The 25,171-nt window shown below is 41.1% G+C and overlaps 1 protein-coding gene across 2 annotated transcripts in view; it reads left to right on the forward strand.

The window, feature by feature from the left end:
* LOC126866077 (connectin-like) overlaps positions 1–25,171 on the forward strand; it is a 349,072-nt gene that overhangs the window by 20,522 nt on the left and 303,379 nt on the right. The window lies entirely within an intron of this gene.

The following is a 25,171-nucleotide window of genomic DNA, read 5'->3' on the forward strand; positions in this document are numbered from 1 at the left end:
TGCAGAGTGCGTCAAAGGGTGGACAGCTTAACCCTCTTTTTCGTTTCCTTTCTTATTTCCCTTTGACACGGACCCTTCGAAGAATCGCCAATCCTATGGCAGGTTCGTATTTTACATTTCACTGGCTGGCCCTTTTTCTCATTGGTTCTATGGTTAGATTCAAGGAAAAGCACACTCGTACTTTGCTATTTACTTTGAAGATCAATGTTAGCTCGATGGAGTAGGATTCTGCTGAATTCTTTTCTTTTTTTGGCGGCTCTGTGGACCTTCGGTTTGCAGAAATACATCTTGATCGTTTGAACGTTTGGAAATGGTTAGGTAAGTGAGGCGAACAGTTTTCGTTACATATTTCAGGATATTTGCCGGTTGGCTCAACAGAGCTCGTTTTAAATGTAATATCGATATTAAAAAAAGAAAAATATTTTAGAAATCTACGTTCCAATAATAGAGATGGTAGTTCAACAGAGAAAAATCTTGGCGAATATTTTTCTTCTGATCTTTTAAGTTTAGTAAGATTTAGAGAAATAAACTTGGATCGTTAAGATTGTTAGTTTGATCGATTTATTGGTTTAATTTATTTTCATAAGTAAATAATTCCCCCTTATCCTTTGAATTTATGGGAGGATGATTTATAAAAACGAATGCTGATCGTTTAGTTGCTTGGAACGTTTATCTTCGGAGTTATCTAAGCGAGGCAAAGAAGATTTCGTTACATATTTTAGAATTCTGAAACTTGAAATTTCATAGCAAACGTGGTCAGGATTTTTCCCTGGTTCCCGAGTTCCCTGTATGATAAAAATTTTTCGCCAAACATCACCTTTGGTTGTTTGTCTAACGTAAACGATCGAGACTCGCGGAATCGCTGAGAAGGGAAAGAGAATCGAGAACTTTACACCGGCAAAGCAAACTCACGACTGAGCCAAGTTTATTGATCAGATAGGTGGAGCTTAAAGTTTGAGGGGCTTTATTTTTTCTTGCCAAAAGATATTTTTCGCCTTTCGACCAAAGATGTTTAACGAAATAATGTTTCCAGCCGTACGATCGAGAAGTCGAGCATGATTACTTCCGCATCGATTGTTAGAATAATTTATACCTTCTTACTACGCTGCAAAATATACTCTAAATATCATCTTATCTATCTCGCTTCCTCGATCTGTTCCTCTTTCCATCTCCACTCTCCCTTGTCGCTGCTATGTCTTTCTCAAACCGCCACCATCTTCGTTTCCTCTTCGTTTCCTCAACATCGTTTGCTTTATCTCTAAATATTTCTTCAACCTGCTTAACGCTTGTTTTATCTCGTTCTACCGTTCCGGTACAACAACCACAACGCTGTATCTTCTTACTCGTTAATCGTTGTAACATTGAGCGGATGAAACAAATCCTTACCTCACTTCTATTTCTCTGATTGCGTCTGTAAAAATTTGAATTTACATAAACAAACAACAACAACCTCTATCTATAAATCTATAAATCTCCTCAACAAACTCTAAATCTATGAAACGTACAAATTGAAAAAAATGTCTCGTATTCGTCATTCGCTCTCACCGTCCCCGATAAATCATCTCGAGCGACTGAAAAAAAAGAGATCCTCGAACGCATCAAAAATCCTCTTCACCCAGCCTGCACCCGTCCCCGGATTTGCACTGCGCCGCGTTTAACAGCCGAAGATGATACTTGGCAGCGCGTTCTCCAGTTCGCATTTCAACGTATCGACCATATGGGCCACTCGACTCTTCTGGACATCTGTGTTGGCGCAACAATGGTTTCGTCCAGTAGGCCACGAGCGTTCTCGCGTACTTGACTTTTGTAACACAGTTACTATCCTCTCGTGTCTCTGTTCGAGGCCCGTCACCGACCAAGTTTTTCCCTCTCTGTGCCGGTTCATTGAGCCAGATCGACGTCCTCCGCTACACAAGTCCCATTTCGACCGAATGAATGTTTAATTCGAGCGTCATTCAGCCGGCTGGCTGTTCTCTACGAGCGCGATCGACGTATTAATTCAATTTCGTGCTAATTAATGGAGCCACTCCTCGGTTGATACGATTTGAATACCCTCGCTCCTAGACATCGCAACGGCCCCTCCTTTCTTCCACGTTTCTTTCTCCCTGGCCGAAGTTATTTCTACCGTTTCCCACCTCTTTCGTTCTTTTTCGCTTCTCTTCTTCCACCGTTCTCTCTTTATGGTCTCGATTCCAACCGGACAATGTCCGTGTTCGATCAATTCTGCTCGCAACGAGTACCCTTTATCACTCTGTCTCCTTTCCTCAAAACTCGTTTCAGGGATTTTCGAGGACCTCTAGGGGGCGGAAGAGCCGCCGTGCAAACGCCTAATGGCATTACCGTCGGTTCGTTATCGTCGAAACGCAGCTATGCACAAGCCTGAACCATCGCCATTGCTCGGTTACTTGGCTGAAATTCATCGACCGTGTTCCTCCCGTTCATCGGTTCTTTCGCCTTTGTTTCAACGGTTGGTCGTTTCACTGCTGTTTAATTATACGATAATGTGTCCGTTTAATTATAGTTAATCGTAGGGAAATCTTGAACGGTTGTCTGTTTTGCAAATTTTTGTCTATCAGCCGGGGATTAATCGTCGATCGATTTAGCGATTTTAAACGCGTGCGTACCTTTGTGCTATTTTTTCTTTTTTACTTTTAATATACAATAAAACGCCGATTGTTAGAGCACAGATCAATGGAACGATCCGTTATCGGAACGTTAATTAACGAAAAATTTAAGGACCGTTGTTTATAAGAGGGATCAGCGAAACGAGAATCGAAACTGAACAGAATTATTATCTTCCGTATGAAAAAAATTGATTCGATTATTAGAAAAGTGAAATTATTCGATTATCGCGAGGCACTATTAGTTTCTAATAATCGAAATTCTACTACATTAAAAGAAAGCCTGTATCTTCGTCAATTTAGAGATCGCAGATATGAAAGGCAATAATAGATGCATCAGCTGAAACTCAGGGACATCGCTGTTAAAGAACAAAGTGGAAGAACATGGAGACTGCACAGATTGAAGCACGTTACGTATGCTTTTATCGCATATTTCTATGTGATATTCGTGTGCCTCTGGCACTGGGATACTTTACAATCTTGTAAATAGAATAATGGACGTTAATCTTTGTTCTCTCCTTTGTGTCGAAATAACCCACCCTTTTCCATTTCTCTGCAAAACTAATCTTCGCATTTTACAGCTAAAAATATCGACCGATTTTTCGCGATTATCGTAAATAATGCAATTATTACGTTGAAGTTGCGTTTGTACTCGACGTGGACGGCCGCGCTTGCGATTCTTTGTCGGCCGTCATATTTCCCTGAAATTTTACTAATCCCCTGCGTTCATACATTACCCAGTCCCTCCTGGGGTTCATTTCAACTCCATGTATCACGAAATCACTGTGTTGGAACCGAGTGATTTGCTAGATTAGGGGAACGCCAGGGACTTAGGGTAGCGCTTGACAGGTACAACACAGGCCACGATCGTATTTCGCGTATCTCGTTTCGTGGGAGGTAGGATATATTATCGAGGATAGGAAGGTACGGTAATTTTTTGGCTGTTTATTTGGCTCTGAACGTTCGACCGTGTCCCCATTTACAAGTTATTTTCGTTTAGACCAGGTGCCTGAAAAATTGTTAAGTCCCGAACAAAACGTACCATCCATTGTTCAGTTTTCCTATTATTCCTCGTTGATCTTTTCGTTGTTAATCTTTTCCTTGGAATCGATGCTTAAAATTCTTCATCGTCGAAAACCAAATACCTTTTCAAAATCGCGATTCTTTAGCTCTTACACTTTGAAATCTCTATTATTTTCCTTCTATCTGTCGCCTGTTAGGAATTTCGAGTTTCAAAGCGCTTATATTTCCCAGTGTGCAACCCATATTGCGTTAAATTAAAAAGAACAAGCTTTTACTTGTCTTCCTTTTCTTCCACAAACCATGCTTTCGCAAGACCATTAAAAACCTCCTCTACCAGCGTAGGTACCATTCTTTGCCCAAAGAGCTTTACCCAAAGAGGTATCCTACGGCAGGTGTTTCCTAAATACCTACAGACTAACGTTTAACCCTATCCCACAGATTTACAGATTCCGCCGTAAGCATGTAGGAAAACTTGCAAAAAGAAACAAACAGCCCATACAGCTTCCGCTGTATCGTACATTTCCTTCTAACCCTTTCTGTGTATGTAACTACCTCTTCTCGCATCTCCGATTAAAGAGGGAACGAGCCACGGCGCAGGTATTTCGAATAGGACGAGTTAATTCTCGGGCTGCGACAATTATTACCGCTACGAAGTCCCATTAACCCGGTATGCATCCGAGCACGATATCGATGTACACTGCACGCTTGGTACGGTAAATTCGAGCGGGAAGGGGGTTTGCGAGGGCGCAATAAAGGAGCCATGGCGTCCCGATAGAATTTATCGCCGACTCCGTGCAGTCGAGCAACAGAAAACTGCCTTTCCCGCGTCCTGCGATTCCATCGCCGCGTAGCTGATTAGAAATTCCGCAAGTCGGCGATGGTTACGAAGATCGCGTCGCAGCTCGCGATTCCACTGACAACCGTCTTGCGGATTAGGTTTTGGTTTCGCGTCGATTCGATAGTCGAAAAGGCATTTCAAATGGAAGGCCGTCTTCTTCGGGGAAAGCGGAAAGGAGTCGAGATAATCCGAATCTGATTCGATTCGCGCATCTTTGCGTTCGTCGTACACAAAAGAGGGATGGGCTCGTCTTCCGGCTGGTCGAAGAGACACGAACGTTTCTTCGTATTTCCAATTCCATGTTTCGCGTTCGCTGTGATGCATCGAGACACAGACATTGGAGAACACGGGTCGCGTGTCGTCCTTTCAACGCCTGTCCTATCCCCCCGACGACCTGCGACAACGGATCCTCAGTGTCGGGTCTCGAGAATCGAATTATCTCAGGATAGGGGAAAAATGTCTTGTTGCGAGTGAGATTGATGTGGCTGGAATCTTGGAATTCTCCAACCACGCTCCAACTCCGTTTACGGTGAATTGTTTTATGAATATAATCGCCACTGGAATTCTTAGGTTCTACGTAATCATTCCTACGTAACGATTCTTCTGACTTTTTGAAGCGAGAGTGGAACGACAGCGAGACTGTGAAATCTTAGATATTGGAGAATCGTACGAGTTGAAAAGCTTCGTACGAAGCGGAGAAAAAGATGGAGACGAAAGATGGAAATATTTGCGAGTTGAAAGAAAAATATATTTTGACAGGCTGAATGTAAATCTCGCCAACGAAACTTAGCTCTTATATTATACGTTAAATTCGTAACATGTTCGTTATACGTGGGACGAAAATAAAAAAATTGTAAGCAATTGTGTACAGAAAGAGTTAAAAAGTAGATATCCACCGTTGCAAAATGTCAAGAATTTATGTTTGAATCTACGGTTTCGACGAGAAGAGCGACGATAGAACGATATATGGATATTTTTCATTTCTTGCAAAGTCAGGCGTCGCGCGTTTGCACCATTTTAACCGGTCCCGAGTATAAAAAAGCGTGATCGACGACAGAATTTTCGTTCGGAGGATGTTTCATTCAGACCTGACGGCTAAAACTGTCGCGGCCTGACGCTCAAAACGAAACACGTAGCGACCGTTTGGCATCTCGGAAATATATGTTCGACCAAGATGTCTCTCGTTCGCGTAACTCTTTCCCACGTAGTATTGTCAACTGTTACGATCCGCGCATCTGCGTCTTCGCGATGCTCGACCGACACGACGGCTTAGACAATTTTTGCTCGTCTAGCAGCCGAGTTACATTTTTTATATATCGTTAAAGTTTTTTCTTTCTTTGAGTACGTGTGTACATGAAAACCTACGGTTTCCTCTTGTCAAAGTTGATTATGTCGTCAAAGAAGAATTTCGTTAATGAAATGTTCTTTAACCCGCTAACCGGTTCGTTTCTTAATTAAAAACTTCTATAATTACGTAACTTTAGCGTTGTAGCGTTAGAATTATTCTCCTTCATCTCCAGCTTCCAGACAAAACGCTTTATATTATTTCCAATATTTATTGTTTGCATGTCAACGGAAAGACGTGACAGTTTCACGCGTTACAATCCTATTACGTTAAAAAGAGAAGAAAGAAAACACGCATCTCGTAAAGTTTCCACGGTTTCTATAAATTCTTTCCCTTCGTAGAATTCTGAGGGGAAAAAGGGTTGACTGCAATGACTTAGCGAAGGAAAGAATTAAATGAAACGCGAGCAATGATAAAGGTACCGAACGTGCTTGGACGCTGGAAGCGATGAAAGGTAACGACGTCTTAGGTATCTAACACAGTAAAGAACGTCGCTTGCATATTGAATTAAAAGAGCTCTGTCCCTTGTCGTTATTTTATTACGAACAAACGAGCTGTTGCAAAACGAAGAAAAATAAGAAACCTTGACAGACGTAACACGGTGTGAAAAATTCGCTGTGATCAATCATTCGGTTTCAATTTTTCTTGCCTATAATATAACCTGTTTGTATAGAAAGGAAACCATAATCGTTGAATTAGGTTGAAAACCTAACTGCAATCTAAATTTCAACGTGTGACTCGGATAACGAAGTCTTATAGGAGATCGTCGAATCGGAATAATTCGACGCAATTTGCGTCCAATTTTCTGTTACCAACGCGACGTACAAACTTTTTTACATTATTTATCGGCGATGAGTAAACTAAAGTCTTTAAATCAGCTCGTAAAAAGGAATCCAGTGAGTACGAGTCAAGTGATCGAGGAGGCCATTCTATCGAACCGTTGCAGTACCATAAGGCACCCTCGCTTTCTCCACTCCGTAGCTAACTCTTCTAGAAATAGCGTTGCTGCGCTTTAAAAGGAGCAAAGTAGAGCGGGAGATGTAAAGAATGATTTCGTTTATATTCTCTGAAAAAGATGCCTTCTCTTTCTTATTTGGTTTCTTCGAAATATACTTCAAGAACGCTTCCCCTAAGTTTTGTGAAAACATTGAAAATATAAGGAATTCTTAATGCCAAGCTGTTTATCATTGCTCGATATCTTTGGCGTCCTTTTTTAAACGATCGAAAGCATAATCGACGCGTAATAGTTACGCGACTTTCGCTATTTATCGGCACATCATCACTTTCGCTGGTCACACGCGGCCTAAGTTGTCAAAAGTGGTTTTTTTTTTAAAGTTTGTTTATTATACCAAGATACATTTTAATACATTTGGGTATTCACAATAAACTATGAATTTTGGTAAGATGTGTTAGGCAAAAGTACCGATACGCGACGGTACGACGTAGCCATACTATGTTATGTGACGGCGTTTTACATTTTTTGTGTTTTAATATCATCTTTGGACTTAAGCCTCTGGGGAGCGGAGCTTTTATGCGATTATGTTTTTAGTTGATTTTTTCTGTCCTCGAAACTTATTTTCTGTCCTGGAAACTTTGTTGTCAAAAGTGGAATAACGCCAGGCTGACTGTCGACTGACTTCGACGATCCTTAAAAATGCCGCGTTACCAACAAATTGTAATTATTAAACAAATGGTAATTACTCTGGACTATGTGTCATTTCTCTCATATCGTTCAAAATTTACAGAGAGACGATTCTGCCTGTTAAAGCCATTTAGTTAGAAATCTTCTACCTTCTTAACGCGAAATAAAATAAACAGCTGAAGCTTCTTACCTGCGTTGCAACGTGAAGATTACAAAGGAGAAATAACAATTTGTAATAACGCAAATCGGTTTATCGGCTAGTTGGTCCGCTTGTGGGCTACGAAAAATCTAGCAATATCGTTGAAGTGCTCGATAATTCCGTGGTCGGTGAAGGAACAGCGAGCTGACGTGAATACACGTAATAATCTTTTCGAGAGGCAGCGGCTGCACGATACGATCCAAAATACACGTGTATGCATACGGTAATCCCGTAAGAGGCGGGCAGCAATCCCTTGGAGTGGCTTAAAAGCACTCTGTGAGCTCAGCCGCGGACATTTCGAATTTCTCCTCGTAGCTGCCGTATGAAAGAACTCTGTTTTCATAGACGTTCGAGCTTTCAGATGCGGTCGTATCGTCTGCGTTTCGATCTCATGATTATCATTCGACTTACCTATCGATTTGTTTAGTAGCCACCTTTCGCCGTTTCATCGACGTTCTTTCGAAATTAGATCAATGAAATCGCGCGAAGGAAACTATTTTTCGTTGCGTTCCGTTCGACTTACGAAAATGTTGAAGTTTCTTGTAGTTCGACTATGGATCGACCATCTATTTTCGTAAAAGGCTAAACGATCGATATATTTCAGGCGTTATGGATCGAAAGAGAAATTTGAATTTATCAGGTGTATCGTTAAAGTATTTGTAAAATCGAAAGCATATTGCCAACTGGTCCAAATCGTGCATCGCATTCCAATTTTGACAAATTCCAAATGAAACGTAATTCATACCAGAACAAAGCGTTGGATATAATTTAGGATCGATCGATGTTATTAATAACGAGGCTGAGTCGCGGAACGAACGCGCAAAATCTGTCGCGGACTTGTCGACAAAATTAATGTAACAAAGATTACATGACGCGATCAGCCGCGCGGATTAACCGTATTTACATTACTTTATCGTGTCCCACGATTAACTTACACGCCAGGTGGTCCATTAATCATCGGATGAACGATCAATTGCGACGATTGCGGCTAGAAACGAAAATGAATTCTACCCCGGTCGACTAATTGAAAATCATAACTAATTACTTTGCTCGGTCTGGGCCATTCAGATTTCCCCGTTTCGCTGGAATCGATCGATCGTCGAAACGCGTGAGTGGTGGACACGCGTGGTCCACGATTGTCAATGCAAAGATATTATTCTTGTCATGCATACGAGTCGCTAACGTTTCGATGTTGCGAAATGATTTCATCCGGGATACGCGATTGTCATTTGCAAATATGGAAACGGCATTCCACCCAATTATCACGTCATTATTCGATATAATGTTTCCCGCGAACAAAATGGACAAATTTTCGAAGATGCTGGGTATTCCGTATGGAAAGATATTTGCATGTTTTCCACGACGGACTTGGGATTATTCGATCATGCACGATAATGGCGTTGAATCGCCTTGTGAGATAGGTACTCATAAACGATAGTACTTGTAATCTAAAGCTTATAATAAATAATTCGAGTTACACCGATACGTTTCTTATTAGCGATTAGTTGAATAGTTCTCTGCCATCTATCTTCTAATTTCTCTTATGAATCGTCATTATTTTCGGTCGTTATCACTTAGTAACTTGGAATTGCGAAAAAATCAATCGTTGTTAAATCGAACGAGACGAATCTACTAATCGCGACCTCTAATTTTCCAGAAATCCTTAAAAACATGCCAATCGTTAAATTACGGCGAAAACTGTCCATACGTCCGGAAGGCTGGTTCCTTTCTCGATAGACGAAAACGTCAGGCTCGCCTAATCACGCGAAAGGCCAACTATGCGGCGTATTCCATCGTCGGTAGTCGCGAGAAATCGTTCGATCTTATAAACCTAATTCCGTGCATAAGTTGAGGAATTCGCTGCATAATCCTATGCAGCGGCGCCAGCAATTCCGCGGAGTGGCTGGATGCTTGCGGAAGTAGCGGCCTTGGTCAATCGATCGTGACGGAAGTAGCGAATTTCGCCCCTTCAAACGCTCTACTCTGGATCCCTGTTTCCTCTAGATCCGATGGTATCTCTCTTCCTTCGAGTTTCAGGGTTCTTCCACGTTGAAACTTTAATTTGCACACTCGAGAGATCGCGCGTGTATACTTGATGAATCTGGAAAAAATCCCCGCCGTCTTCCTTGGTCCATGAGAGAAAAGTCAACAAGATGGAGACAAGAGAGGAGGAGCCAGGATTTCACTGTGGACTAAGGTGACACGGCGTCCTTCTATCTTGAAGTTTCGCAACCGAGCTTATGTGAATGAGCCGAGAGTTTGCCTACGTGTACGAGAAGGAAGTTTGGCTCTTGCTGACCGTGGAGTTTTTCGGTTATTTGCATGCCGTGCTGCATGCGCTCGTGGAAATTGATCTGACCACGTGCTCCCATAAAACTTCGCTTTACCGTGAACGCTTCATTCTAAACGAAATTAATGTCAGTTTTCCGTACGCCTCTATCCAGAGGACGTTTCACACTGCCAGCGTGTACCGTGGGTTGGTGTAAATAGTTATAATTAGAGAGAAACGTGCAGCGATGAAATTAAATTCCATCGAACGATGTATATTTCTAAATTTATATCGCGAAAATGCAATTGCATATTTCTTTTAAAACGAAATCTTACGTCGATGCAACTCCTCTTTGTCCTCTACAAGTAAATTTGTGCGATCGCATCGTGAAATCGGTTAATATACGAATTACAGTTACAGTCGTATATCTTTGATAATCGATGTAGTTTTTTATTTTCTATTGATTTATTAAATATTACATATACATGTAAATTTGAATTTTATATTTGTTAAATTAAACCTTTCATCTATATTAGAGAATCGGCAAATAGTCTTTAGAAATTATAATATACGTTAAATATATTTATTTGGAGACGTTGCCAGGAAAAGGACCCTATCCAAAGTAGATCTAGAACAGAAAACATCTTGTAAAATTTTTCGCGGGTCAAAGTTCTCATGATGACGGTTAAGAGGGCCGATGCTCCTCACCGTTAACCAGGTTGGAGCGTGCAGAATACAGCCGGGAGCGGAATAAATCGGCGTAAAGCGTGGTGAATCAATTCCATCCGCGTTCTGGTAGGCTCTCCGCTGTCAGAAGTACAAACCGGCGGGTATTTAAGCGCACGTTGAGCCGCACGACGACCGACCAACCCTCTTCACTTAGGTTCGGGCGCAGGTTGCATTATTCAAAAGTATCGGCGCATTGCAGGCTACGTAAGGGGGCTTGAATTATGCACGATTTATTAGCCTAGAGAGGAGAGAGGCTCCCTCGTAGTGATTCGTGCTTGTGTACATAGCATATCTCAATTATGTCGGGGTGCCACCCCCTCCGCTTGGAAAATTGATACTCTCTCTAGTCTATTCCCGCCCTCTTCTTCTCGCAACCGATTCGATCTAATTATTAATACCGTTTTCGTTCTCGTAACGGGATCGTTTGTAATCTGATTTTTTATTCCCTGGCGTTTATTCGATAATCACGGACCTGCTCGAGGTATGAATCGTACAACCGGTCAGAAATTGCCGGAGATCGTGGAAGAAATTTATGCCGATCCTTATCTCCCATATTTAACGTTCCTTCTGTTCTTTCCTGGATTTTTACGTCGAGTAGGTTTGCGGTAAGGAGGACTATGATCAAATGGAATAACAGCGATTGTACTATCGGTAGTATCCTATACGAAAGAAAAAAAAAAGTACGAAGAAGAGGCTGGTTATCGTGTGATGAATATAAAGAGAGAAGATAGAGGGTGAGTATGGTCATCGAACCCTGGACTTCCTGACCTCCTTCGCGAGGTATTCGTGCAGCCAAGAGGTATAATCACGGAGATTGTTCACTTTGTCTCTTCGTACTGTCCCGTCTGCCGGCGAATGTCGAAGCAGAAATTAAAAAAAAAGAAAAGAAAAAAGAGGAAACTAATCTTCTTCGGAAGGACAGCGTGCAGGGAAATATGCACAAAGGATATTTGAAGCACATGAGACGACTATTACTCGCCGGTCGCGATTAAACCTTTCGAATAGGGGACCAAGCTTTTTATGAATTCTCTTTGTCGGCTCTGTGTTTCGAGATGATCAATCCCTTCGTGTAATGTAAAGCGTATTCTTTCTTGGATACGTTGATCGTTTGTAAACGCTTGGATCAACGAAATTGACCGGATTCAAGCGATTTGAAACTACTTCGTCCCCGTGAATCTGTCGTTTATTCGACTTGAAGTATTTTTTCGAGTTAATTAACTGGAAGCTATTCGCGTGCGAGGATTATCAGTGCGAGGAAAATCGCATATCAATCGATGCGAGGTCAATGAGCAAGATAAAGCAATTTTTCTGTCTTTACCGAGAAACAAAATTAACAAATTAAGAAACAGAAAGTGTAATTATTTATAAATCGAATTTATTATTATACTAATAGAATATTATGTAGTATTATATACTATTGCACATACTCTTAAACTTACGATGCAAAATACTCTTTTCATCCTTTTGTCTTATGGTACCTCCTTTCAGAAACATCTCCTCTTCCATTATTACGGTGTAGCTTTCTCTATAGCTAACGCTTTGAACAGAGTTTCATCAGTTCGTACCGCAGCAACTTCTTCCGACAATTCGTTTCTTTATCAAAGATTGATCTATTAAAATTAGATTATTCGAACTTACGTCCAATCAACTCGATTAATCCGAATTAGGCTTAAGTGGTTGATAATGTTACGTTGGCGTTTATCCACGAGAATGGAGGTAATAGGATCGAATGATACATGGGTGAGAATTAATCGAATCGATTTTATAGAATGGCGATATTGAACAGGCACGGGAGAAAGAGGATTCTTGTCCCGTAAAAGCCATATTTGTACTCGCGTTTATTGTTACGGATAACATCCGCATAGAGATATCCGAGGTGTGGGAGCATCGATTCTCAAATAATGGGCGCCGCTCCCAACCGGAAGCCGCAGTAAATTCAAATATCGACATCGCTCGTGGCCGCCTGAAATCTACTGATTTTTATCATCGTCGGAATTGCTCTTATCGGCTGGTGTTTGCGGCAGAAGAATTTTTGTAAACACGTTGTAATATATATATATATATATGTATATTGGAGCCTATTATCAAAGGCTCTGGTAAAGTAATTTCTCTTCCGCCCTTTTTCAGATCTTGTCTTTTATCAAACTAGGTGATCTTTCTCCATCGTTGTTTTTTAATAAATTAATTAAATCTGAATTGATCTTCAAGTCGATGTTGTTGTCGTAAAATGCTTAATAGACTTTTACGATAAAAATCGTGCATGTGTGCATTTACTAAAGAGAGATTTTACGAACAAGTTGTCTTATTCAAAATTCCAAAATGACAGAGTTGCAAGTGCTAGAAACGGCAGGCTTTATGCGTGTTCCTAGCAAATCTAACCTGGTACTAAATAAATTTGTTCTAAGCTACAAACTACAGCTAAGACCATCCAAAATATAACCACTGTATATACAGGGTGTCTCGCGACTCACATTTGTCAGGTATGCTGCTTTAACATGGCCAACCAGCGACTAGGTGTAAGTAAACAATCAACAGCAGGTTATTATACATGCGAAAATAAGTCGGAAACTTAATTAAGAAACTAAAGTTTAAACACGTTTAATTACGATACATTTTCAAATGTGACGCATTTTATGAAAACATTTTATTTCACATATTCTACTTATTTTTTAACGTAGTTGAAACCCCTGTCGGTTATTTACTCTCCGGTTCAGTCCGGAATTAATCAAGTTAGAGTATACTCGTCAAATTTTTAAAGTCGATTTTCTCGAAAACGAAGCCTCGGACGAAAAAATGTCATATCAAACTCCTTTCCTAGTTTTTCACGTAGGATCATCCCTGTCCGGCTGTCTGACTATCGCCTCGCTGTGTGCAGTAGTCAAGGGTGTAAAGGGTGCATATCGTGTTTGGCGAACGGCGTTAGCGTTAATCAGTCAATCGAAGTTTCAAAATAGGCCAAGCCTGTCTCTGTCTCGAATATCGGGAGACTACACTCGCGAGAGATTCGCGATGGCGCGAACAGCATATCCGTGGACACATACATAAATGCATTATTCAGGCAGCCGGTACGGACTGGCCCGCCGCTATGTGGCTACTGCATTTGCGTTACTTCCACAAGATTAAACTTGCATGCGACGCGCTAGGCTATGAAGTATAGTCGCAGACGGCACGGTCCGACATGCGACTTGCTCTCGGACAAAGCAGAGACTAGTTTCGTGGTACCCTGTGTCGCCATTGCGCCGCCACGATCCTCGTTCCCCTGCTCTCTCACCCTCTCTCTTTCTTTCTCTCTCTCTCTATCTATCTATCTATCTCTTGCTATTCGCTCTACCTTCTGCTCCCTTTCACCCTTGTTATTCTTTTTCTTCCTGTCGACCAGAACCTCGCATGGATAAATTGCGATTTTATTACGTGGCCTGTTATGAGTACAGTCAACAGTGTGATAGAAGTGGCGGCGGTCCCTGGCGAATTTTCTCCTTTTTCGTTTTCCTTTTTTCAGTCTTGTTGGGATTCGGACGTAAGAATGGTCGATTCGTACGACGTACGCAATGTTTTCATTTGAAAAGAGGCTGGGATTTCTGCGGTGGTCGTTTAGGATCCAGCCACGTCGTTCCGGGCTATCGATCGTTGTCCATGCTGGATCGCGCCAGTCTTTTTGGAACTTGCTCCTGGTTTTTGACTGGGTTCTGTGGTGCGTCTGATACTCGACGGACGTCGATTGATTTCCGCGTTGGTCGCGCAGTGCATGAGCAGCAGCACAGCCCATCAACGGCCAGGGTATTGGATTTTGGAGAGGATTGATAAAGTTCTACGAATCATCGTGATACGATTGTAGTTAGATGGTTGCTCAACGATCCGATGTCAAAAATATTGCACTCCGTATTAGATTTTATCGTGAAAAACATGGCTGTCGTTTAAATATGTACGTCAAAAAGCGATGAATTTCGCGTAAATGGAATGCTCCTGGAATTAAAAAACGAACGATAAAAAATTGAAAATCACTCTTTATGGTCTGTCTGGATGGATGAATTTTGTAAGCAAGTTCTATACAGATAACGTAGTTTCGTTAACCCTACAATATTCTTTTTAACCTAACGTGATGAAAACCGAAGACTCAACGAATTATTTCTATCCCAATCCAATCTAAAATTATGCAATTCTTTCCTATTAATTCCCGTAATATTACCATAGAATATCTCTACCGGAAAATTTTTGTTGTATTTTCATAAGCCACAGACCAATGGAATCGAAGAATATAAATTTTCGTAATTTTATTTAGACTTGACCTGGAATTATGCAAATCTTCCTACTAATTTTTCTCACATTCGCTTCTTTCCTTTACGAAAATTATATAAAATGTTTAGGATAACTGGAATGCGTCCAACGCGTCGAAATAACGATACTCGACGTGTTCTCGGTAGAAACGCTTCTGAATAGCAGGATTCATACTCGACGCATACACGAAGCTTCATCGACACACTTTCTTCTCACAGTTTTCACGTTCCTGGATGATGTCTTGCTAGAATGATTGATGAGCGCAGTCGGACTCCTATCTCAGCCCTCTCTAGTCTCTTGGCTGAAATCTTTCAGACTTTTATCTCTCGTGTACGTCCATGATTTGCGGCGAACGATGAATTGCAGATTACCACTCCGTAGAAAACTGAACAAACCTCCCTCTCCATTAAAACTAGCAAGCATATATTCCTCTACCTTCGCCATACTCGAAATTTGAAAGCTGCAAATTGCTGCTATTTATATAACAAATTTTATTAGAATCGTATTCAGTGCACGCCTCCGTATTAACATATACTCTCGGAAACAGGCTGCGTTTATTCGTGCGCAGCAAGTAGAAGAGAAACAAGGAGAATTATAGAGAGCAGAGGGCACCATAGAGACCTATTCGCGAAAAGCAAGTTACATTTTACAATACAGCTTCACACGTACAAGCTTGATTTCAACCCTTGTATACAATTTCGCTCTATTCGTAGAATGGAAAAAACGGGATTGTTCACAAGTTAGAGAAACTGTTGGTTCTCTTGACGTAATTTATTAACATTTTTCAGTTAATACACGTTACATCTAACTCTGTTTTTTCACGATGTAATTATGAAAGCGAATGCCAAGGATTTGCTTCGCATCCTTTTCTTTCTTTTCTTCTTTCAACGACATCAAATTTTATGGAATTTGAAGAAACTAGACAGCACTATGATAAACTATCTTCCTTCCTTTTAACGCTGCTAGTCTTTTTGTATCTCTGACTGATATTGCGAGCATCCGTAAAATACTTGTATCTGCGTATTTTCCAATTTATATTTTTAAACAACGTTAGATTTACGCAATTTCTGCGCATATTACTTTGCCGCTTGTTCCTTACTCAGACATACCTAAACTAAACGAACTACGGAATTAGAAATCTCGATCACGCGAACCACGATTCTTTCACTTTGATATTCACAACGGTAGCGTATGTCTTTAAAGAATATAATTCGCAAAAGAAAAAGTATACACCGCGAACGAACCGCGTCGCAGTTCTATTTTACGTCTGTTTTCGTTTGCATGGCAAATGTCGATTTTATTACGCGCGATGCTCGTCGCAACTCGTTCGGACCACGAAATACACGGAATAGGGTTCGAGCAACAAAAAACGAGTCGAAGGAAACAATGTTATGCGGGATTTCGACGGGATTTTTCAGTGGAGTTTTACGATTCACTTCTGGTTTGGCAGATTTCCGGGATATAGATCGCTATCATGGTCGAATTGAAAGTCGTGTTTGATATATTAAAACAACGAAACGTTGATTTATCGCGTAGCCAACGATCAGCCGGATAGATTGGTCGGTCGGATAAGTGCGTTGGAATGAAAAGCGACGATCTTAAATGGGTTGGACAATGGATGAGCGTCGTGGGGATGGAACTTTCGATTCAACATGACGTTTCCGACCGTTGCTTCTGCTTCCTGTTAGACCGTCTCATTCTTCGTGTAATTTTATTATCTATTTTAATACAACGACACCGGAAGAAATATTTTACGTATATATTTTATACGGTTCGTTCATAGAATTTCACGTCGTAAGTGCTCAGTACGTACGTAGATTCAGAGTTGATCAGAAATTTTTGAAAATTATGATATCACGAAGAAAAATTATGATAAGCAGACGCGGTAGATATAAGTAACGAAGAAAAGAAATTAGTTTTATTATACTAAATCAACGAGATATTATTATAACATGTCGTTTAACGTTTCGAGCGGAATAATAATCCCTGAATGTTTGAATAATTTTGTAGCGATGTCTCAAGTTCACGTAAGTTTTCATAAGTATCGTAATCCTACTTATGCAAGGCAGCGTAAGTCGGTAATATTTAAAATAAGAATGGGGTTAGGTTGGTTTTTATTTAAGCCGATATAGAAGGGGTTTTCCAGGGCGATGCATCCGAAAGAACGCCGCTGGGACGTTGACGAGAAACGATGAAGCGAAGATTCACATGATTTATCGTCACTAGCTTACTCTTCGTGCGTCTATAAATTGTTCTTCAACGGGAGCATCTTAAATAACGGCTTAAGAGGAAGTTTTTTAATCTCGAAATCTGTTCGCCCTACGAAAAGAAGAAGCCGGTTGGTCTTGAAAGTTCGCATTTTATTAATGAAATAAGCCTGCGGGCTTTATACTTGGCGCTAGGAGGGAGTGGCCTAACTTTTGCAATTAATATTATTGCACCGCGGCCTAAGTACATAATGAGACTTCATAATTTGTTAAATGTCTTTTATTAAGGCTTCGCGGAAACTTTTATTCGATTCGCGAGATGTATTTGTATTACGAAGAGAAAGCCTCGAGGAGCCTTTCGTAATTCGCCATGTAATGGATTCTGCAATGGAAAATTGGGATCTTGGGAAAACGAAAGCAAATTACTTGCGAAAATTATATAGCATTCCGAGGGAAGGACACGCGAGATGATTTATTTTAATTCGTAAGGGAATAAAAGTGCAGATTGGAACGATTTGCATATTCAAATTTTTTCCGCGTGTAATTTTTAAAGTTTAAAGGATTTTCTGAAACTCGATATATCGCAGGTGTTTAAGTTTCTCTTTGTATGGAATTTAGTTATTGTAATATCGAATTATAAATGCATTCGCTTCAATAGGACGTAATGGCTTTCGTATAAGTAAATTTCCATAATAAAATATCGACGTGTCTCGAATTAACATCGTTAAAATCGAATTTAATCCAGTTCTCGCCTTAGAAAACAACAAATACTCGTGATATTTTAAAAAGACGTTATTCGCGTTCGCGAAATATCACGGGCCGTTCCCTTTCTCCTCTTCATTTTGCCTTTTTTTTATCAAATCGAGGCCAGAAAAACGGGAACAAGCAAAACGAGTGCCTTCTGAAAGCCCATCGAGTGCATTCGCGGTCTCTCGAAAGCGAACAACATGCCTCGATTCAATAACCTCGATAAACCCCCACCCGCTCAACTTCGCCTCCCTCTGCCGCTTTCATTGCCGCCTACGTTTTAAACCGAGGGGGTGAATCATCCGCGACGCTCAACGCTCAGAAAGCTTCCTTGCCGAGTCTGCCTCCGGTTGTAAGCCTTCTATTCCGCGGCATAACTCGATAACTCGATAAACTGGTCTTATCCGTGAACCGTTGGCGAGTAAATGTAAGAGGTCACTTAAAATTCAGCCACCTCACCGAGATCTTTTCTCAATGGAACGTCAGCCTGGCCCGTTAGACGCCTTTTCGAACGGGCTGAACCAACTCGTATAAACAGCAACACAGTTTTAGATTGCGCTCGTTTCAAATTCCGAGATCCGTTTTATGGTGGAAATTCGAGGTATTCGGCAGATACGTTATCAGACCAGTTTATGTAAGTAGGCTTATCTTTTATCTTGCGCTGTATAAAGGGCTGTGTTTGTCAAGATCGTGGATATTTCGGAGCGTTTGCTGAAGTTGCGGATGTAACTTGGTGCTTACGAGCTCTTCTCTGGCTAACGTACGTTGCGCGCTAAGTAATTTACTACACTTATTCCGAATACCGTGTACTTAATACCTGAACTATCAGTGTGCTGTGCTTATTTCGGCGCGGTTCTGGTAAGTCAGTTCAACTTTTCGGAAACTCATTATCACTCACTCCGCGTGTATGTAACGAGACGTTAGAGTACCAGCGTCGACAACACCACACAGGCATCCAATAGAATAGTAGATCCTTGTAAGCGAGTATCGCAATGATTGCCTCGATAATCTCGCTAGTAGATTTAGAGTAATAGAATCTTTAAGAAATCGGAAAATATACATATGCGTTGTTGAAACAGAACGATTTTAAATAACGATAAATAGATTACAAGTGGTAATTTTAACCGACGAGTTTCTAGTTAAATGAATAACGACACGAACGATCGAAAGTCGACTTGGTTTTCTTCTGGAATATCGGTACAAAAGGAAGAGGGAATGTTACGACTTCGAATCTCAACGAGATTCGCCACTGCCTTCTGACAATTCGAACTTAATTAACCGCCTGGTCCGAGTATCTCTCCGTCGAATTTCAATTATCCTCTATCCCTGCATTGAAACCACGTGGAACTATTTCCGTCAGTTGGAACTTCTATGCGTTATAATTCGATCCTATTGGCATGCGGATATTAATTTTAGCAAAATTCCAACTGTCCCGAGCTCGCGAGGCATCGAACCGGGTCATCTTTAGTCGGTTAACTTCTACTCGTGGTATTAACTCCGACACTTACGATCGTATCGACTATAATCGGAGATAATAAAGCGACTCATCGATGAAACTTTCCCAGTAACACCGCTAAAACGATTGTCCGTTAGAACTTTTCGAACGTTCTAGTAGTTGTTGCTTTTCCTTCCCGATTTCCTATTAAATCCCTTGAATGTTAAGTTTTAAAAATCGTTAGCTAGATATCTAGAATAATTTACAGATTCTTTCGTCGAAATAACAAAATTTTATTGGAAAGATAAATACTTCATTTATAAATCGACGATATTTTTCGACTTCCGCTGACTTTCGCGACTACCTTGCTAAGAAAATGATATTCGATACTGTAAATTAATCGAAAGAAACAAATTATACGTACGTTGAAATTTTTACAACGCGAAATTGTCCCCTAAAACGGTCAATTCCGATCTTCGTCAAAAATATCGATAATTGTATCAGTCAATTCATTAATACCTAGTAATATTCCAATTATCGAATGTCAGCTTCAGTTGCCTCGCTGAACGAACATAGCCAGCGACATGTCGTTTAAAACGCTAAAATTCTCCAGAGACTACGTTTGAATAAATTTAGAGACTACATTAATCTAATTAACCAACGATAGCGTGGCACGAGTCGACGGCTTCAGCCTTCGAACGATTTCATTAATTAGTCGAACGATAGCGAGCTACTCTGTCTTCTTTATTTATCGTGCTGCACCGTGTCCCATCTATTCTGACCATTCGTCATGGAACGTAGGAGGGACGACTGGAACAATAATAATTATTAGCATCGTCCCGTGGCTAGCGTCCATCCCTCCCCGCTTTAATTCTCGAGTATCCCCGGTCGACCGTGGCTCGATGAATAATTGCAGGACTCTCGAGGAGCACGCACGTGCTTGCGTGCGCAAGAAACACGCGCGCGCGTTACAAGTGCATTCTCGAGAGCTGGCTGCTTATAATTGCGCCTCCGTCGAGCAGAAAGAAACGGAAAGGGGGTGAAAGGGTGCAGATTATTATTAAACGGAGGAAAGAAGACGGAAGGGGTTGGGTGAGCGTCGCGACCGGGTTCAAGTGCCAAAATCAATAGAAATCGGGGGCGGGAAAAAAAAAGGTGGAGCCGCGAGAGGATTTTTGGCACGTATGGTGTGACGCGCTGGCAGTCGCCAGGATCGCAATTAACAGGAATTTTGGCAACATTACGCGCACTGCCGGACATTGCCGTGCTCGATTTCGGTTATTGCGGTACGATTAAAGATTTTTTCGTTCGATGTGTAGCTTCGCAGGTTTTCATATGGATCGTTGGCCAGGACATTTGTGGCAACGTTTGGCAGAAAGTGCTCTTTTGAGAAAATATTCGACGTAAACAGGTTTGGTAAAGTACGGAAACAATGGAAGCAGATAGTCGACTAAATATTTGCTAGGACGCTTCGGTATCGTTTGGAGCAGAGAAATTGGTACAAATTTTCAATATTGCCGCGCCGATTCCCGTTCTCCGATCGCACATTCGATTAAAACAACGAGTTATTCCGTAATAAGACTCGTTGCTCTACGCTTCCGAGAAGAATATTGGATAGGATGTTTGCAAACATCAGGAAAGAATCGGTTTTAGGATTTCCCTAGATGAAGATCTCTGCCGAAGATAAAGTTAAATTTAAGGAATGGCAAAGATCTTCTCGAAGGCTTCGAAAGTTTTTGACATCGGATATTCGGTAAATTAGATATTCCAGTTACAGGATCAATATGATCGAACCGGAAAGTAGTCAACTTCCGCCTAAATGGAGAAAAGTTTTCGTCTCTTCTCCGCCGAGGATTCGTATTGATTTTCTCAAGGTTCGGTCTTCTAATTGTGTGTCAGTATTCCAGTGGAGCAGATGGTAAATCTGGCACGCAAAACAAGAAAGTATTTTATTATGCGATCGTAAGTTTGGCGGCTCTTAGCTTTGCTTTCCGGATTATAACAAGTTTTCATCTCTCTTTTTCTTCGCAAACTCTATAAAATCGCTAATTAATATTATCGCGTGTAATTGCCTTTTGCAAGAAGCTTTAGGATTTATCTCGCCCCCTCCTTTTAAACCATTAGTTCAGAGTTATAAGTAGCTGTTATAAGTACCCTAGAACTTTGGCATTATCTCCATCTCATCTATTTCGTTGTTAATTTTATGAAGTTATTAGCCGATATTGCGGAAGATTTATTAAAGCTGCTGCATCCTTGTCATAATACGATCTTATAAAAATAATTCTCTGTATACATATAACGAGATAGTTTCCAAGCCACTTCCCAATACATCACAATCGATCTTTAAGTATTAAGATACATGCTAATTTTATTCGTACAAAACGCGTTACCTAAATGTATTAGATCGTGACACAATATTCGACTATTGCTAATCTTTCATATGGCGATAGTACAGGTTATCACTGATTACAGCAATTGCAGACTTTGTTTAGAACTTGTTACTTAGCTTCTATCAAATCACGCTTTACCGAAGTTGGACTAAACTGTGAGCTATTTAATTTAATTTAATTTCCTCGTAGTCAACCGCCAACAACCACCGTACCACTGTAAAATTCGTTGCTATAACAGCAAACACGAAAGTTTTACCGTATTGGCGACAAAAATTCTACGTGTCTCAAACAACACCCCTCGATCTTCTCCAAAGTTCAAACCCCTTTCGCCGTGTCTTTTCCCTCTATATCCTATCGCCATCTATCAAAAACCAGTGCTGTTTCTACTCCGAAGACGAGTGCGAGAATACACGATCGTCACGGCTGGTCGTGTTCTAACGATCGTTAAAATTAATGACGCACGGCAAGGTGTCCACGTGGCGACAGGAAAAGCGAGTCAATGAAATACTCCAGAACGCCAGAGGAGAACGATAGTTGACGTTTTTCCACGTGACAGGCTGGAGTCTGCAGCTTGTAAGCTTCGCGTTGAATCGAGTTGCGAATCGAACCGGAGGGTTGAACAGGCCCGACGAAAGGCAGAAACGGCGACTCTGTCATAAGTCACCGTCGACGACTGGTCGATCGATGGTCCCTGCTGATGTCGCGTCTGTGTATCTTTTCCCAGGAACTCAGTTTCGCCACGCAGTTTCTCTCTGTCATTGGCCATTTGCTCGTCCGTGACGGGTTCATCCGAATTTCCTCTGTATCCTGAACACGCACCAGGATACAATAGTCCAGGGGCTGTTAGGGTCTCCTGCTATTATTAGGAGTTAACAAAATGTGAATCGATTGCAGATTGATGACTATGAGCTTGATAGATCGTAGTAGGTTTGGGCGCCTTTCGAACTTTCTTTCTGGACGGTTTATTTTCAACAATGGGGGAGGAACGTGCGTCGAGTTTGAATCGTATAACACGCAAAGGTGATTGCTGTTTTATGGACTGAAGTTTCGGTTAGTTTTCGTGAGCGGAAAGACGGGGAACTTTTAGGCATATTTCCTTATTTTCGACGATTTTCTTCATAGTTCTTAGGTATTTTTTAAACGGAAACACATTGCAGGAGACAAGTATCGCTGTTTCGTGCAACAGCGAAACAATTAAGTGCTTTTGTTTCGTCTTATTCGCATTCGTCTCTATTATTGTTTAACATCGAGCAAGATCGTGTTTTAGAAACTTCTTGATATTCTAAAAACTTTGCGCCCGGTGTTAAAAGAGCCATTGCGTAACTCCAATGGCTCCTTTTTGTGCCCTAGAAATTAACAATATACATAATAAGAAATAGAATACGTAGAAGAAACGTATGGCGTCTAATAAATTTGAACGCAATAAATAAATTTCAAGTGGATTATTTCGCAAAAGCGGAGAAGCGACCCATTTGCCAGCTTATTCTTTATCGAATTAGTTGGATAACAACGATTATTAAATTCGACGAAAGCGGAGCAACGGTAACCGGAAGTCGTCTCGCGTTCTCTATTATTGACAAAAGCGTCTCTGAGGTCTAACGATACACAGAACATAGCGAATTTCGTGGCACGCAGAGGGCGGGGATGACAAATCCCGATGTCATCGTAGGAAACGGAAATAGAAATTAGGAAAGTCCCTGGTAACGGTGACGCATCGTTTCTATAGTCGAAGTTTCGTAAACTGCTGGTTGGTTGGAAAAGTAGAAACGTCGCGACTCTCGTAAAACTTATTTACTGGAAGGACAGTTTAAACGGTTTTTACTGTTGTTCGTGTGCGAGATACACGTGTCGATGAAACGTGAGCGCGCGATGGTGTACACGTACTTGGATGAAACGGTGTCGGTTTTACGCTGGCCAAAGTGGATTGCCGATTTATTAGATCGCCCCTGGCGATTTTCCTCGGCATTATTATCACGCGATTACGCTTATCGGCTACTCGATTTAAGTATATCGAGCGTATGACGGTAGCTACGACGACGGAAATATAATTAGAGTAAAGTTGGGCAAAGTTGTTGAAATTTTACTTTGCCTGCGGTTTTTAACTCTCTTGTCAGTTTGGTACACATTTTTCTGTCTCTTTTAACAATTCTTTACGTTCTTATGAAAATATCGCAGAATTTCTTTAAATTTCTATTTTCTAAACATTTTTATCCTTGTTTTGATTTATGTTTCCAGAATGGCATTGTACGCAATGTTACGCATTGGTTAAAAAAGTAGGCGCAGTTGCGGTTTGTGAAAACTACGAATTCTCGAGTTGCAGAAGTTCAGCGTGTTATAAAGATGGAAAACTAGATTGACTTACGCGAAGCTGATATTCAAAATACCCGAGTAGCCTAGTTTGCAATTTTAGCATTCAATGCTAAAACTCTTTCAAGGCACAAAAGTAGGTTAAAAACGATTAACTCAAGCTAATTTCAATGATTCTAAAATTTCTAGACTTCTTCTCGCAGAATCTCAGTCGCTCGAAGAGTCTCATTTTTAAACGACACGGCTCTAAATTATTCGCCAAGCTTTTACCTCACGACCGCGAGATATTCCCCCGCGAAACTCTCAAACGGTCCACCTCGATCTCCCACCACTTCTCCGCGAACAAACGAAGCGAAATTAAAGACCTATTAATCGTTTCCTCTAGTTTTCAACGCCGTCGTGGCAGATAACGTTGTTCATCACGCGGCAGGCACATGCAACTTCCGGCTGCGTTTCCCGCAAGCGGACGAAAACAATTAATCGCCGCAAGACGGCGAACGATAATTTAGTTTGCTTACTTGCTCCGGAGCTATATCCCGGTTATAATCCGGCGATACGAGGAGTTCACGCCACGGATCGAATTACGCCTATGAATATTAATTAGACAGGGAATCGCTTCGTTTAGAATCGACCATACGGCTTTCCATACATCCGGAGAACGCGATCCGACGAAATGGATTTGTCTCGCGATAAACGACTGTTGCAACGAACGCCTGGCCGTTTTGTCAACTTCGAAAATGGTCAGAGAGCTGTTGTGTCAACCGGTCGTTTCCAGTTGGAAAAATCGAGGCTTACTCGAGGGATTCGGTCGCTCGAATTTTCCTTTTTTTTTGTTTCTCTCTCTCTTTCTCTCTAGGCTACGAAATACGGAGCGGTTTTGGTAGGACGGTTGGTGGATTCGTTTATCCCAATTCTGTAGGGTATTTGTTTTATTAAACAGGTTTCGTGACTGGGCAAGAGTTCATATTTTGTGGAAAGTTCGTAATCCTGGTGAACGATTACGACGGCTTATTTCGTTCGAGGAACATGTAACGGCGTTTGCATTGTGTTTCTGGTTTGTTGTTTGCCAGTGACTCCTGTCAGATTCGAGCGTAGTATATTTAATAATTTCGTTATTCGTTAGATTCTGTCGTATACTTACAGT

The sequence above is a fragment of the Bombus huntii genome, chromosome 5 (assembly GCF_024542735.1).
Source record: "Bombus huntii isolate Logan2020A chromosome 5, iyBomHunt1.1, whole genome shotgun sequence".
NCBI lineage: Eukaryota > Metazoa > Arthropoda > Insecta > Hymenoptera > Apidae > Bombus > Bombus huntii.